The sequence below is a fragment of the Trematomus bernacchii genome, unplaced genomic scaffold (assembly GCF_902827165.1).
Source record: "Trematomus bernacchii unplaced genomic scaffold, fTreBer1.1, whole genome shotgun sequence".
In the NCBI taxonomy this organism is placed as follows: Eukaryota; Metazoa; Chordata; class Actinopteri; order Perciformes; family Nototheniidae; genus Trematomus; species Trematomus bernacchii.
The window spans coordinates 1,061,111-1,077,526 of record NW_022987685.1 but is presented as its reverse complement, the minus strand read 5'-3'; the positions used below and the strand labels follow the sequence as shown (position 1 = coordinate 1,077,526).

General features: G+C 39.1%; 2 non-coding genes across 2 annotated transcripts; both read right to left on the bottom strand.

Annotated features, from left to right (window-relative positions):
• Nucleotides 1-11,361: 11,361 nt before the first annotated feature.
• trnaa-ugc lies at nucleotides 11,362-11,433 on the bottom strand. The gene has a single exon. It is a non-coding gene; the product is annotated as a tRNA-Ala (tRNA).
• A 4,676-nt stretch (nucleotides 11,434-16,109) lies between these two features.
• On the bottom strand, nucleotides 16,110-16,181 carry trnaa-cgc. The gene has a single exon. It is a non-coding gene; the product is annotated as a tRNA-Ala (tRNA).
• Nucleotides 16,182-16,416: the final 235 nt, after the last annotated feature.

Below are 16,416 nucleotides of genomic sequence, written 5' to 3'. Positions count from 1 at the left end.
GTGTGTGTGTGTGTGTGTGTGTGTGGTTCAAAGCTTTATTTAGCTTTAAATAGAAATGCATATATGTTTTATCTTCAAATTACAAACAGATTATTGATTTAAAGTTAATTTAAAAGAAAAATATGCAGTATTTTGATCACATGGCATTTGATAATAATAGTATTTTGTGTGGATGGTAATCTTATAAGGTTGCATTATATAGGTACAAAATGTTTACTTCTTTCTACATGCTAAAGAAGGTCAAGGTATGACGCTGAGCTGTGTCTGGCTGGTGCAGCCAATGTTTGTTTTTCTGGCTTTAAACCAGTATCAATATGTTCAGTCTGGACAGTTAAAGGGAATGTACTTCATCTCAAAGCTATCGTCCTCTGCTGACGTTTTTAGGCTATCAAATATGAATATTTAGAGAAAAACGAACCCTCTGTTTCCCACTTGAAGTCAAGTTTAAAATCATTAGGACTGGAACCATGACTCAATTAAAGCACATCATCTCTCTCTCTCTCACACGCACGCACGCACACACACACACACACACACACACACACACACACACACACACACACACACACACAGCAGCAAAAACAATCTGTCTTTCTGCAGGAGAAGCTGCTTGGTGTTGAATTTAATCTCAATAGCAATCCACAGGCACTAATCCTGTAGATTATAGACCCTACACTCTAGTATACACACACACACAAACACACTTTGAAAGGTACTCCCATTTTAGCATCTGCCTACATGCAACAAGCTCAGACATATATTAACACACACATTCTCATAATGTGGAATTATGCATATCCTCGCATAATCTATGCATGTTTACACTGATGCATGCATGATGTAGCATCACTATGTAGCATCTGACCTAAGGGCGACCTCACTCAACATATTGTGGGTTTGGCACAGATTGAGGCATTAGTGCCTACACACACACACACACACACACACACACACACACACACACACACACACACACACACACACACACACACACACACTGCACACATATTATTAAGGTGATTAAGTATTAATCTGTCAGTCATAAAACAAACAAATGAAATATGCTGACTTTCACCACATGCCTCAGGAATGATGCTAGGATTAAACAGATCCACATGTCTGTAGGAGTTGTGTAATCACATGTAATCTGTCATTATATAGATACTGGACATGAGACACATATAATCCCTCTGACCTGATAAAGAGATAGATACGCCCCAAGATAAATGTAGATTATATCATCATTGAAAACCCTAGATTCATCCAACCTCAAACCAGCAGGATTAATAACATTTTAGTGAAGTGAATTGCACATAATGTGACTCAGAAAGAAGACGGGGTAAATGTTTTTGACAAATTTGGGTCTCCATGTTCTGCTGAATACGTTTTTCTCTGGTAACTTTTTTGCATTTGGGAAATACAAATACTTTACATATATTTGCAAACTAGGTTACTGTAGTTTCTATGAGAGTCTCACTCCCACATGTAACATAACAAACAAAAGTTATGTAAAAACACATAAATATGGGATGGATGACAATGTTTTCTTTGTTGTACCATCGACTTGTGTCTTTTCTTTTTGTGGAGCAGTTTCTTCTCTGACAGGGCATGGTTAAATAAACAGAAAGCCAATAAATAATGATAGCCTCCTCCATTTTAGACTATTCGTCCCCTCAAAGGTCAGCACTGTCAAAACAGATTGCGGTCAACAGCTCAAATGTATGGGTAACACTTCACCTTGAACTTTAACAATAAACACTATAGTCTCCATTTGTGCGTAACAAACCCTAGATGCTTATCAAATACACAGTACTGACTGATGGAGAGAGACAGGAACACACATCTATTCATTATAAATGGTATCGAGTCCAACAGAGACATTAATTATTAAATGAAGATAGCATGGGACTATCCTTGCATCTACCAGTAAAACCATAGCAACCAGTTTTGACATTTTTACACCGGATTACCAAACTATGTCTACTGCTTCTGACTCTTACAAGTCCTATATGACACATACATTTAGTGTTGTAAACTATAAAGAATATTGTGTAGGAAATAAAATGTAAATCTGGATTAGTAGAAATCCCTCTTTGCGTAGAATAATACATATATTTTTGTTTCCTTTTTCTCTTGGAATTAAATACTGAAATCTATACTTTTAGGTCATTATGGCAATGATTTCTTTTTTTTTTAATTACTATTTATTTGTACGAAGAAGAACATTTTAAGTTTTATATGAATTCTCCAGGCATTTTGACTCTGGGTTTGGCTTAATTTCCTTTAAATTATGGCAATTTTGTTCTACTTCTGTACTTGGTTGTTAATTCCCTAAGATTAGCTTTTTTGTTTTTTTGTGTTTATAAGTGTTTGGACCCCAGGTAGAAAACACCAACACTGATTCTAAAGCCATTGGGGATCCCAATAAATAAAATAAAATATGAAAAGAAGCATAAAATGTGAATATTTCCAGATAACAGGATAAACCTCTCTACATTTTGTTTCATTTTGAGGGGAGTTATAATCTACTGGCCTTTGAGCATGTGGCTATGTATATGCATGAGAGGGAGTAGTGATTATCATAATGGAGAACAGCCAGTGTGTGTGTGTGTGAGTGTGTGAGATGGAATGATGCCAATGAGTCTGGATGGTTCAGCATTAGCTTCAGATCAGAGCGTCATGTCATGATCCTTTTACAGGTTTTTTTTGTGTGTGTGTGTGTGTGTGTGTGTGTGTGTGTGTGTGTGTGTGTGTGTGTGTGTGTGTGTGTGTGTGTGTGTGTGTGTGTGTGTGTGTGTGTGTGTGTGTGTGTGTGTGTGTGTGTGTGTGTGTGTGTGTGTGTGTGTGTGTGTGTGTGTGTGTGTGTGTGTGTGTGTGTGTGCATTTGGCATGGTTAATCTCTACGATACTTGATATAGCTCCTCTATTTTCTCTCCGTCTCTGTTCATCACTCCTTCATCAGCTTTCTACTCAGCCAATCAGTGTGTCTGTAAGCAGGTCACCAGCCTCGCACTCATGCTGCTTCCAAGTTCAAACACCAGTCAGTGGACCCCCGCTCATCTTGTTGCTCCAAAGAAATGTCAGCTTGTGTTAGCGCAAACCTCGTGTCTTCATTTGTCATCCAGAAGAAAAGTTGTCTGCAGCTGAAGCCATCTCCTATTAGCGATGTAGCCTCATATTCAGCCTCTCTTTCATCTCTTTCCTGTAACTTATGCTAACAAAATGCAATATAGATCAAGTGTATTAGGTTTAGATTGCTCTTAGCGTCGGGACTCATACGTGGATGCTTTCTGTTCCGTGTAGTGAGGCAGAAGGACTACAGCCCCTGAAATTGCTAAAATTATTAAGGTTCATCTTGACACCAATTAGTTTCCCTCTATAGTATATTTGTTGTATGCCTTCTGTTAGCTATGGCACCTTTTCAGTTTTTTTCTACAATGTCTCTCACTTAGTGAAAGAAGTGTCAATGAATTGGTGGCTAGATGGCTGCAAGCCACCATCACATGAATGCCTGCTTTAGCTAGCGTAGCTAATTAAAATGGAGCTGTACAATATGTGTTTGCTTTCATCTGTGAGCAGACTGCTAAAAATGATATAAATGTAGGATATTTTTTAGGGATAACTACAAGAAATTCAGGGAATCAATCATTGAAAAGGCTTTTTATAGCCTTTAAACCTCGAATTTTGCTGAAATTAGACAGAATAGCTGTCCTTAATGTGTCTACAATTCATATTATGGTAGATTATTACTGTTTACTGGGATTCTGGCAGCATATCCCAATGCAGCATTCATGTTGAAGCTTGTTGTTACCTCAGCTGTGGAGGATGTGTTTGCAGTTTGTTGTTTGTTTGTCTGTTTGTCTGCCGGATTACAGAAAAACTACTGGCCTGATTTTCATGAAACTCAGTGGGAGGATGAAGCAGGGGCCGAGAATGATACCATTACATTTCGGAGTGGATCTGAATCATGGGGCGGATACTCTGAGTATTTTTTCAATCACATCTCCTCGTGCTATTCTAGTTCAGGTTATGATGTTTATAATAGAGGTCATGCTATTGCAGCTATGGTTGCCATGGTTGAATGCTATCTCTGTATAATTATAGCCAAAATCTTTAGAATCTACTATAAAATATTGTTTTAAAAAAAAAATCTCAAAGTCCACACTGAAAAAACTGAAACATTGACTTTAATTAAATGTATTATGTCAACAAATTTCACATAACTGTATTAGGTCAGTTGGAAGCAATACAATTCAGTTGAACCTACATATTCAAATTAAACTTAAAGGGGACCTATCATGCAAAATGCACTTTTGTACGTCTTTTATACATGAATATGTGTCCCCGGTGTGTCAGGGAACTCACCAAGTGTCAGAAAACACAACCGTCTCTCTTTTCCTCCATACCCAAATCTCTAAAAACGGGGCTGCAACGGGTCTGATACAGACTGATCCAGATTTGAAAATAGTCTGACGTCAGTGACGAGGAGCTCCGCCTATATGGCCAACTCTCCACCTATCAGGGGAATGAGAGGTTGCCGTGGCATGGTAACAGCATGGTAACATGACGCTCGTAACTCGGCCCCCTCCTTTGCAGGGGGGCGTGGTCAGCTGCAGCGCATGCAAAGACAGGGTGGAGGAGAGGAAAATAAAGCAAAATGAGGCATGGCTAAAATGCATGATCTGTTTGGTATTTTGAAAGAAAAAACGTATAAATATACCTTATATAGGTATGGCCCTACAATATATTATTCAAATATAGCATGATAGGTCTCCTTTAATATACTTTTAATTAATTCATTGCAGTATAATGTCCTACTACATATTCAAGTACAGAAAATACCAATAGTACAGGCGTTTCCCAGTGTGTAAGTCTTAACATTGAATGTAGTTCTTTGGAGAATGTGTGACTGGGCGTTATCTTGGCTCCTCTGAGCGCTGGGCTGGAGCCAGCGTGGCAGATGGCTGCATGTCTTCAGGTTTGGATTCCTACTGATACAGCAAACACAGACAACCAGGGGGGAGGAAGAGGCTGCTGATATTTATTGTCTCTTTCCTTGATTCACTGTCTTAATCCCTTTTTTTCCTTACCTTTGATTCCCTCCTCCCTCGTTCAACGTCATCTTAGTTCTTCCCACTGAATCCATGTTGTTCTATTTCCCTTTTGTCTTCTCCGTTCCCATCTCTACTATAAATAAGAGGTTCAAAACAGACAATATTAGAACAAATTTGAGTAATAATACAGTTATTTGTTTTAAAGCCTGCCTGCCTCCCTCCCTTCTTCTGATATCATTTTTGGTAACTTCAAGCTAAATTGATGAGTAAAAAGTATAAAATTGATGACTCGCGAGTGAGAAAGAAGGAACATGTCCCCGCTGTGTCTCTCTACATTTCAAATTCTCATTGCTGCATTTTTTACATTGATTTTTTTCCGCTGATGCTCTGATCTGGAGCACAGCACGCTCTAAACTCTTGCTCTACAATCAGCCGCTGATATGAAACATGCAGGGTGAATTTCCAGGATAGTAGATGAGATTACAACTTTGCTGTGCAACGGAAAAAATTCAATTATCCTCTGCAAAACAAATAGATCGAAAATGAGAAAATGCATTTCATTTTGTAGAGAATAGCAGCGTTACAAAATGGGATATCTACATCCTCCTCATTCCTCCATTCATTTATTTCTGTATCCTTTTTTTATCATTATCACTCCATATTTTTCACTCTTTTTTTCCTATTCTCCCTATCTCCTCCCTCCTTTTCTGTCACTCTTATCTCTCTGCATCCCCTTTCTCTCTTCTCTATCTCAATATTTCTCTGCTGGAGCAACAGTATGTGTACACCCGGTTGCCGTGGTAACCAGAGGAGGCCAAATGTGCGGGTGGATGAACAAAAGAGAGACCCAGAGACCCTCATCCACAGAGAGAGAGAGAAGGAAAAAAGAATCAGATTTCATTTTTAGGCGAGGGGTTTGCTGTGTGTGGAAAATGAGGAGGTGGAGGAGTAGGCAGCGGAGGGGGGGGGGGGGAGGATGGATAGCGTAGGTGAGGTGAGTTCATAAATGAAAGAGAGGAAGAGGAAGAGAGGGGGAAGGGAGATGTGGTTAACAAAGCTAAAAAAAGGGTTAAGGGTTTCTATGAATAAAAGAGAAAAGCCTAAAAATGCAACAGTGCATTATGGAAAGCTCAGGCCATAGTGGAGTCTCTGAGTTAGAGATCATTTCAACACTTGGAGGTGCAGAAGATGTCATTTCATTATTCTTAAGATCATTCCGAAGGTGTTTCGTTCAGGAAAAAAGGTGTTTTGTGAGAATATCTTAAATGTATTTTACTGCATGTGATTTACAGTAATGGAAACCTTACTGCTTCTTTACTAATAGCTTAATTTACTCATATCTGAAGCATGCTAGCTGTGTGGGCCAGCAGCGATATGTGAAAGACTATTCTACTGACAGACTTCTCTAACAGCTGAACTCACAATCAAGACAGCCATAAGATTGTTAACACTGGGAGAGGTTGATCAAGCACTGGCACCACCCAACGTGTTGTAAGATTGGACGATTTAAAGGTTGTGTGACAGTTTGAATTTAACAAGAAAACATACTTCTCTAGACGGTCTCTCAGAAAACGCAGACCTCGGCTAAGGCCCTTTCTATAAGTGAAAAATAGCGTGTGTATCCACCTTGTTATTCGAATACACTCCAAAATGTGTTGGGTTCCTCCTCAGCCCACGCTACACCATTAAACCAAGTTAGAGGAAAACCGGGTCAGTAGATTTTTAGTTATCATGCTGACAAACAAAAATATTTACCTAAACAAAAACTAAAGAAGATAATATGCTATAGTCTTGAAAATAAATGAGATTACAGTGCAATAAGAACCCTTTTACTTTGATGTTTGGTTTGATGTGATATTTTTTATTATACAAAGGCACTGATTTTATAAAAAAACGCTGGTGCAATATGATATATAATCATCCATAGAATAAATCCTGGCTTTAATGGGCCACCTCAAGGCTTCTTCCAATTACTGCAGCTGTAAAGAAAACAACTAAATGTCTCGTGTTTCTCTTTTAATCAGCATCTGCAGCCGCACTGCTCTTCTTGTAATTATGTTGCCCTGAACAAGGCGCAGACATCCATTCATTCTCTCTTATTAAGCTGTATCCTAGTAATAATTAGGAAAGAAATTACACTTGGGAAAATGTCACGTTGATTTCCACTTCAAGCATTACTCTCATTATCTTTGCTCTTTTTCATTAGAAGGTTTTTTTTTTTTTTTTAATTAGTCCTGGATTGTTTTATAAAAAAGATACAGACGCAACTTTGATACGAGGCTGCTAGTTCTTATTTTCCATCTTTTTGACAGGATGTTACCTCTCTCCATCTTCTATAAAAAAAGCCAAGCGCGAGTTCATTAACCTTTGAAGTCTATGATTAACAGTTCATCTCGTGGCAAATGTGATCCTATTTGACTAAGTAAACGTATGGAGCGCTGATCCTCTGCAGAATATACAGATAGACCCTTCAGGGCACTAGTGGGAAAACCGTATTCAATTATCCTGCCTATTAAAACATGTCAGGTGTGTGTGTGTGTGTGTGTGTGTGTGTGTGTGTGTGTGTGTGTGTGTGTGTGTGTGTGGTGTGTGTGTGTGTGTGTGTGTGTGTGTGTGTGTGTGTGTGTGTGTGTGTGTGTGTGTGTGTGTGTGTGTGTGTGTGTGTGTGTGTGTGTGTGTGTGTGTGTGTGTGTGTGTGTGTGTGTGTGTGTGTGTGTGGTGTGTGTGTGTGTGTGTGTGTGTGTGGTGTGTGTGTGTGTGTGTGTGTGTGTGTGTGTGTGTGTGTGTGTGTGCAGAGCTGACATTATGCAAATAAAATTACGCCAATTAAAGCACAGAGGGGGTTTTTGGGGGGGAGACTGGCAGCGGTGTGTGCCAGTGGGGTGGTTATAGAGCGGGTTCTCCAGTGTGTGTGTGTGTGTGTGTGTGTGTGTGTGTGTGTGTTTGTTGAAGTGAGGGCATTCTGGCAACACTGTTCTTCACACCCTCTCCTCCATCCCCCATCATCCCCTCCATCCCCCAAAGCCTGCTTGCCTCCATGTCTGTCTGTCTTCAGGGGGTTGAAGGAGCTCAAAGTAGAAGCTCCATGTTTGGAGGAGAGATGGAGGAAGGCAAGAGGACATGGAGAAAAATGGGATCATGAATAGAGGGAAAAGAGACTGAATGATAGAGCCAGGAGCCACTGTCTAGGGGCAATGACAGTGCATGACCAGTATCATTAAAATAATATTACTTCATGCATCAGAACACTAAGGTGTGAGTTTTTTCCAAGTAAGAACAACTATCTCTAATTGTGACAGCAGGAAAGGAGGACATAGTAAGGTGATGTAGTAAAATAAGCGCCAAAGTATAAAGCCTCCAGGAAAAGTTTAAATAAATAAAAATAAGAAATATTTTTGCCATGGACTTATCTTTGAAAACGAGTCTTTAAATCAGCAATTCAACATCCAAGGACAAACACTTGAATAGCCCTCAGTTAAATCATTAGGTCCTAAGAGTTGTACAATTCACTAATAGCTTAAACCATATTAATTCTTTAACCATTGTTCTGGCTTCCTTTACACACATGTTCTCTATTAAATAAAAGTAAAAGCTGCATTCAAGTGCTGAATAAATGTTGGTCTCTAAAGAAGTTTGTGTGAGATGACAGCGAGGGAAGTGAAAGACTAAACTGATGTGATGTATCTTGACATTTAGTGCCGATTTGTATCCACGTTTCCTCCAGAACAGATCCGTATTTACTAGTTTTTTGCCCAAGGGATAACACCGGCAATCATGTCTGTCAGGTTAAATGTACCCCTGAGAAACTACCTGTTCAGACAATCAGAAGAAAAAAACGACAGAATTGTTTCCGGCGTTGTCAAAAAAATCTTTTCAGTCTCGTTCTCGTGAGAGATTAACTGTCATCACAATGCAGTGGAGGGGATTGTATCACAAACATTGTTGTCAAGCTTTCATCTCTGTGTACAGATTTCCAGACGAAAGTGACAGCATCACATGTTAGACTGAACTTTATTAAGATGCCTGCATCTGAGGGAAATCAATAAAGTACGGACAGCTTTGAAAGCAAGGAAATGAAATGTTCTTGTGAGAGCAGTTAACTGAGACGAGTGCACATATCGAAGGGTTTTTGAGCTGATTTTTGAAGGCCGCAATTTAGTAAGCACAAACCAGTCAGTCATCAGTCATGTTGGTACTGTACGATACATTTTACCTAGTAGTTGTAGTTAAAAGCAATCCCATGATATATACCATATTTACCAGCTTTCTTTGTCAATACATTTGGACCAGAGTGCCTTTGTTAGAAAGATGTGATACAAAATTGAAACCCAGCCAAGTCAAATGTATTTTATTTCAGCAGATGGAATAAATCCCACAGTACTCATAATTCTCTGAAAGCTTATGGCAGGAAGCCAAGGATAGACGTATACAGAATGAGCAAATAGCCTACTGTATATATTGCTAGTGCGATATGCAGCATGTGTATTTTACGTGCAAATCAATGAGACAAAAGGTCTACAGTGCCATATTTAGTCTGCTCTGTGTGTCTGTATAAGGCACAGTAAATGATACCTATTTTGTCATAAACCAAAGTATTGGAAAAATGATTTAAATGTCTGTACAACTTTTTACCATTCTTAAAGAGGGTTCTGGGTTGTCCCTTTCCTGTAGTGTGTTATATAGGTTTGTGTGCATGTAAATGGTCTGGAAAGGCTGAAATCCCTTTGTTCCCTCCAGAGGCAGTTTCTCTCCCACACACTCTCCCACCTGCCTCAAACACCTCCATTGGACTCTGTTCACTTGCGTGACATAATGACATCACTATGTAACACTTGCGCTTCTATTGGCTAGCACTCCAACACATTGTAAGTAATATGCTAAAGGACAGGACATCTCTCAGCGGTTGACCAATCACAACAGAGCCGGCCAGATAACCAATCAGAGCAGACTGGGCTCTGGTTTCAGACAGAGGGTGAAAAGAGGTGCTGCAGCACAGGCAGTATGAGAACAATAAAGAGCTTTCTGAACATTATAGCATGAAAACACTTCCCAGTAGAATGCCAACATACAAATATGAACCTGAAAATGTGCACAACATGTCCTCTTTAAGCATTCTATTCATCGTTTGGACGTTTCTTATACTGTAAAACTTTTGACACATTCAATACATGTGTTTATAATTCTATTATTTACACTCAAACTTACACTATAAAGACTTATTGTCAAATACAAATGTTGTATTAACTACTAAGTGGCACTCACTAAAAGGGCCTTAATAAAAAGTGCCAGTTTCAAACATGGGCTCTGAATCCCTCTTCTCATGACGGATGAACCTTTTTTTTCTTCTTAAAAGCGACTTACAGTTCCATAATATACCCTCTAACCTCATACAGTATTAATAGGACATATGATTTATTTCCCGTACCCACTCGTATTTTAAGCTTTGAAACTAACTTCCCGTCCTCTCCTCTCCTGCTCATCAGTCAGCAGATGTTTGGGAGGCACAGACGCCACTCTCTTCCTCCTCCCTCCTGTCCCCCTGTCACTCCTTCTCTCCATTTTTAATTACCGCTGCATTTCTTCTTTCTATCTCCATTTGCAAAGGCTTACAATTAAGGAGCTGCTGTCATTTGAGTAGACACCCAGCTGGATTCATGCCTCCACAAACCTGCTCTCTCCCTCCTGATGAAATGTATTAATCCATATTCATGTGCTGATTATTGAACCCTGTCTTTTATCAAAGTTAGAGTGTTCTCAGCCTAACTATGCATTTTTCATCCATCAGCCCTAAAGCTGCCAAGGACCAATTTACCGGCTTCTTTATTTCTATTCCTTATTCCTCCCCCACTCCTTCTCCTTCTTTCTTCAGCGTCAACCCCCTTCTCTTTTACTCCGTTATTTCATCACGACCCCTGTTTTCAGTTTTCTCAAGGTCTCTTGGTGAAAAAGAGAACAGGGAGAATAGTGGGTATAAAAACAGATGATATAATCATAATATACAATCAAAATACATTACATAAAACCCATGTTTCATATTTTCTCATTAAGCTCTCCGCAGTGGATCTGGTGAATGAAAAATAAAAGTTGGAGGACAACCGGGGTCAAGGCAGGTAAGCTGAAGGTCCACCAGGATTTAAAACTGTCATTTGCTCTGCAAGAACAGATAACATGTTTTTCTTTTTTATTCATTGCCTTGGTAGTGCAAGGATGTTGGTGATTTTACTCAGCTCACCCTTGGACATTGTGTATCTTCCAATAGTGTACCCCAAAGCAGATGATTGTAAGTGTTTTGCCCTGTAACAAGAAGTGGAGATGCTGGGGATTGAACCCAGGACCTCATACATGCAAAGCATGCGCTCTACCACTGAGCTACATCCCCTCTGTTGAATGCCCTCTGATTTATGATAAAGACGTATTCATTCAATGTTTTTACTATTTCAGAGTTATTTAATTTAGAGGAAGTTCAAGGCCACAACAGAGGTGTTGGGTGAATGCCATTAGATAAGGCAACCTTGAACCGTTTTTACCACAGTATTGAAAACATTTTACAATTTGGAAGTCTTGGAGCTTTGCCCTACACACAGATACAAAATACTTTATACCTGCTTTTTGTACAGTATTTAATAGTGCAGCCTTTTTTAATAAATAGAATGAAATAAACTGTTGGATATATCGTAGTAGTATCACAGTACCCTCTTGCATATGCATCCTTATGCTCAGAAACACAGGGATCTACTCATTAAACATTGATCAATAGCGCTATTAGTGATGAACATTTGCAGAGATCACCTTTAACTTTGAAATCGCGGGTTCATTTATCTGCCTTTTTAGTCAAACAAATATATTACTCTAAGTTATTCTGCATTACAGCTTTCATTTCATGACATGGTTCAGGCCACATCATTTTTGCAAATCTTTCATGTTTAAAGTATGTGCCAAACATAAAACCAAACATATTTAGCTGTAAAAGAAGATTGTTATTCTTAATATTTAATTTGTGTAACAACATTTCCTGACAGAATATGTTGCAGAACTACTTTAGCTGAGTTACGACTTAAAAAGATGATTAATGCATTTTCAATGAACTTGTATGTCACAGTAAATAGGGCAAGAAAACACTTCCACTCAATGTTCTGTGTTTGTCACACGATCATATTCATGTTTATGTTAAGACAAACTCCATTACTTTTTCCCAACAGAATTGTGGGTATAAATAATATACACAGTGCCGGACACCATTCTGAGACTCACACGTGTCAGATTGAGGATTATCATATGTGCAGACATCCACACATGCACAGTGAATCGTTTAATCAGTGATCTATAGTGCAGTATAATCTGCGTCATCAACCTCTGAATCCACTGAATGAAGTCATCAGTTTCTCCCATATAATCATAATCTCTCACCCTTTCAACACTGGCTGCTGCTGTGTAATTATTCTGATGTGGCCTGACTGCGATGTACTTTTTTCCCTAAACGAATGTTCCAGGCTTAAAATGCAGTGTTGAAACTGACATTTAAACATTCAAGTCCAGCTCAATTTACTGGACAGTTTAACGGATCTGACTCAAGCTCAGCCAAAGCTCGCTTTTTCCCACAAACAATAAAGGCTCACACTGAAAGACCTTGACTATTTCCAGCAAAGAAAATGGGAATATTCCACATCCATATTGCAGCTCAGCGATAAAGCAAACAGAGGCGACTGCAGCCAGAGTCAAACGCTGTTTAGTGTGTACTTTTTAAAGGCTTTAAATCTGTGCTATCAGCCAACCACAGCCGCTTATCTCCCTCGCTGGGAAACTGTACTAACAAGCGTATTGTCGCAATAAAAGACCACTGTGAAATCTAACAAAGTGAGCCATAGCTTGATTTTCTCTCCTCTTGTGACCTTCTAACTGCTGCTAATGGTGATCAGTGAATCTACCCATATGACCTCTTTTCTATTACTAACACCCCTATTTCTTCAGCTGGATCAGGGGTCAAAACATGTTATCAAGAGCAGCTTAGCACGCAACAGACTTGTCTTATTCTTTCAGAGGTCAGATTTTATCATCTGGAAACAATGACCCCAATCGCCTCACATGCTCCAATCGCCTCACATGCTACAAATCTACAAGAAAACAAGCATGTCACCTCTCATCTCGGCTCACTTTGACTTATAAAGCAAACACTATAGCAATTTATGGGTTAAACTCGATCATCCATGGGTGATTAAATGGGCAGAAAACGTATGAAAACATATGAGGAAGCTGAAAAAACGTAGTTCATCAATACTAATCAGAGGGGAAAAAACATGAACCTTATATGAAGTCATTACTTGCAGTAGGCTGTTGTTGGAGTAGTTTGAATATTTGGTTACTCTACACATATCTGAACGACACACTTAATCGTCTTTCACACACTGTTTTCACTTTTTAACTAGGATAACCTTTCAGAAACCGCTAGGGTTATTCTTTTTTATTTATATATTCGAATCACTAAAACAACTCTCAATTTAAACATAGTGGCTTATTCTGCTGGTTCTTGGAAGGCATGTTAAGCACTTGTGGATTAAGTGATTCACCATGAAGGTAGCTGAAAAACTCAACTTAAACAAAGCATTAGCTGCTCTTTAAATGTGCTTCCTTTTCCTCTGCACCCCCACATTCCCAATCCTGTTGTTCCAATTAATACGCCACGGATCACAGGTTTTTTTCTTTTTTACTCTAGTCATGTATTAATGTCACAGGAGCTTCACTTTGTACCAAGCACTTGTTTCTTCAATTAGATCTCAGTGGGGGTGGAGGGGTACAATGTGGTTCTTGCCCGAGGCTCTCTGCTCCTCCACACAGCAAGAGTGGGTTAACAGGATTAAGGGGACATTTGCATTGGGTTGGGTGGAGCGCTGGGTATGTTGGCAGGGACTCCATCATGGGTATGTAGTCAGATAACGCTCAGAGAGCTCAACGGGTGGCGTATTTAGGTCAGATTTGAAAATGGCATACATTAAACACGACACCTAGAGGGTGTTAGAGACCTGTAGGATGAAAATAGCTATATATATATAAGGACGGTGGTGTCAGGGGTGTGTGCATCTTTATGTCGGGTGATGATCCAATAAACTGAGTCAGGATCATAAGGGACTTGATGTTGGCTTAATCTACTTAATCTGTATTGAGGACAGCGTCATCTTCTCAGGCTCAATAATTGATAACACCATCTGCTGTGGAATCAAATACCAGAATGCCCACACTCGAAGAATTAGGTTAGAGCAATTCTTGGTAATTACATTTGACCTTTTCTTTGCCATAAGGAGTCAGATACTGGATACTTTAATTTAACCACTTCATCTTTTTCAACAGCATGAACCTGTTGCGAGTGTACCTTGAGTCGATTTTGGACTCGACTGGATATTATTTTAACGATATGTAAATATTATAAAGACATTTTTTTTTTTTTTTTTTTGCAATTGAACTTTCAATGTTAAGGTTGGTAGCTGCTAATATTAGCACTTGGAGTAGTATTTTTTTGCTAATTGGTTTTCCATTACTTTTAGCCATGTATCCATTTGATTTATTAGCTAACTGAATCAACTGGTAATCGTTACTTTTGTACAGAACGGCCCTTCTCCACTTTTACACTTTTTTTGGCTTTCTAATAACAAAAGTGGTGGATAGTCCGTGGTAATTCTCTAACAGAGAGATCAAAATTCTTATCAAGTTGAGCGGATTTTAAAAGGTGGAGTTAAAAATCTGCAGATGACTGACAAAAGAGAGAAAGAGTTGTATCTCACAGCTGGGAATAACTGCATTAGATGATTAGAATTACCCGTATTCGATTTAAGTGACCAGCCATTATTGAAAAGCAAGCATGTATGTCTTACAGAGCACTTCCTGGTTCTTTGAAGAATGACGGTAATGATTATATTTCAGCTCACACAGAGAATGTCTATATAAGTACAAGCTAATTATAGCTGAAACAATCCCTTTAATTAGACTGGGCTTTTTAATAGAATAGGTTGTGTCTTTGTGCATGTTTGTGTGCATTCATGTGTGTGTTTGCTGTCTAGGTGGTGCTTGTGTATGACATGTAAATAATTGATCGGTTAGCATTGTTTGAACATCTTTAATTTACAACACATGGATAGATAGCGTACACAGTTCTCCCCTATGACTGCATGAAATAATTGACTTCAAAAGGGCCAATATCGGACTGATTAAAACACTTATATTAATACTGAAAACATGCACATGTTGCGACACCTCAGCAGATGCAGCTGTAGCCACATGAGAAGCCACCCAACATGTTTCTTGGAAGCACCGCAAATGTTGTGTTCTTGTAACGTTGGAAATAGTGAAAAAGAGGGTTGACAGGAGCATTTTACCCCTGAATTTTTAAGAAATAAGAAGGCAGATACGAGGGATTGTAGGGTTGATCCTAATTATGTACATCCAATATGACATGCAAGTTCTAATACCGATTGCTTTTTGAAATATTACTGAATGGGGGTAACTATATTCTGGTCTTTTTTATATTAATTTCATGTTGCTCTGTGTGTTCTGTTTGCTTTGAGGAAAGGACCTGCTGGGACAAACAGTATAGGAGATGAACATCAAGGCAATGAGGGTAAGTAATGGCATCGCACTAAACTCCAGAGTTTATAATTTGTGATTCAGAGGAGGGCCTTATACATCCTGGTTTGTTTATAAGAAGTGGAGATGCTGGGGATTGAACCCAGGGACCTCATACAGCGAAGCATGCGCTCTACCACTGAGCTACATCCCCGCTAAATGCCTGCCCATCTATTGAATGGTGATCGAGCTTAACATGAAGACCATACAGTAAGGGACGTAGTCACAGTGTCTGAATCTGCTTGAGCAAAAGGAGTTGAACACATTTCTTGATATACTTGATTAAACTTTGATTTTATTTATCTTCTAGTGGCAAGTTTATTTTTTCTCTGTATCAAAGTAGACACATAAATGTATCAATTGGGTGGAATGGGTAGTAATGAAAAGCATAGGGGTAGCCTACCATGTATAATCATTGGTTAACGCTCCTCTGTTAATAAGAAGTGGAGATGCTGGGGATTGAACCCAGGACCTCATACATGCGAAGCATGCGCTCTACCACTGAGCTACATCCCCTCTGTTTGTGCTAATTGTTTTGGAAAAGCGGAAGGGTGTGGTCTCAGTGTCTTCACCTTTGTGAGCAGAAATAGCTGAATCTATTTCTTTGTTACACATATGCAGGAAGATATGATGGATTAAGTGATGTATCTACTAACATCCACCTTTGGAATTATTGAATGTATTAACCTTCTAGTGCCTGGTTATATCTCTGTGTATCTTGAGTGACCTGGACAAAAATACCCATATTCTC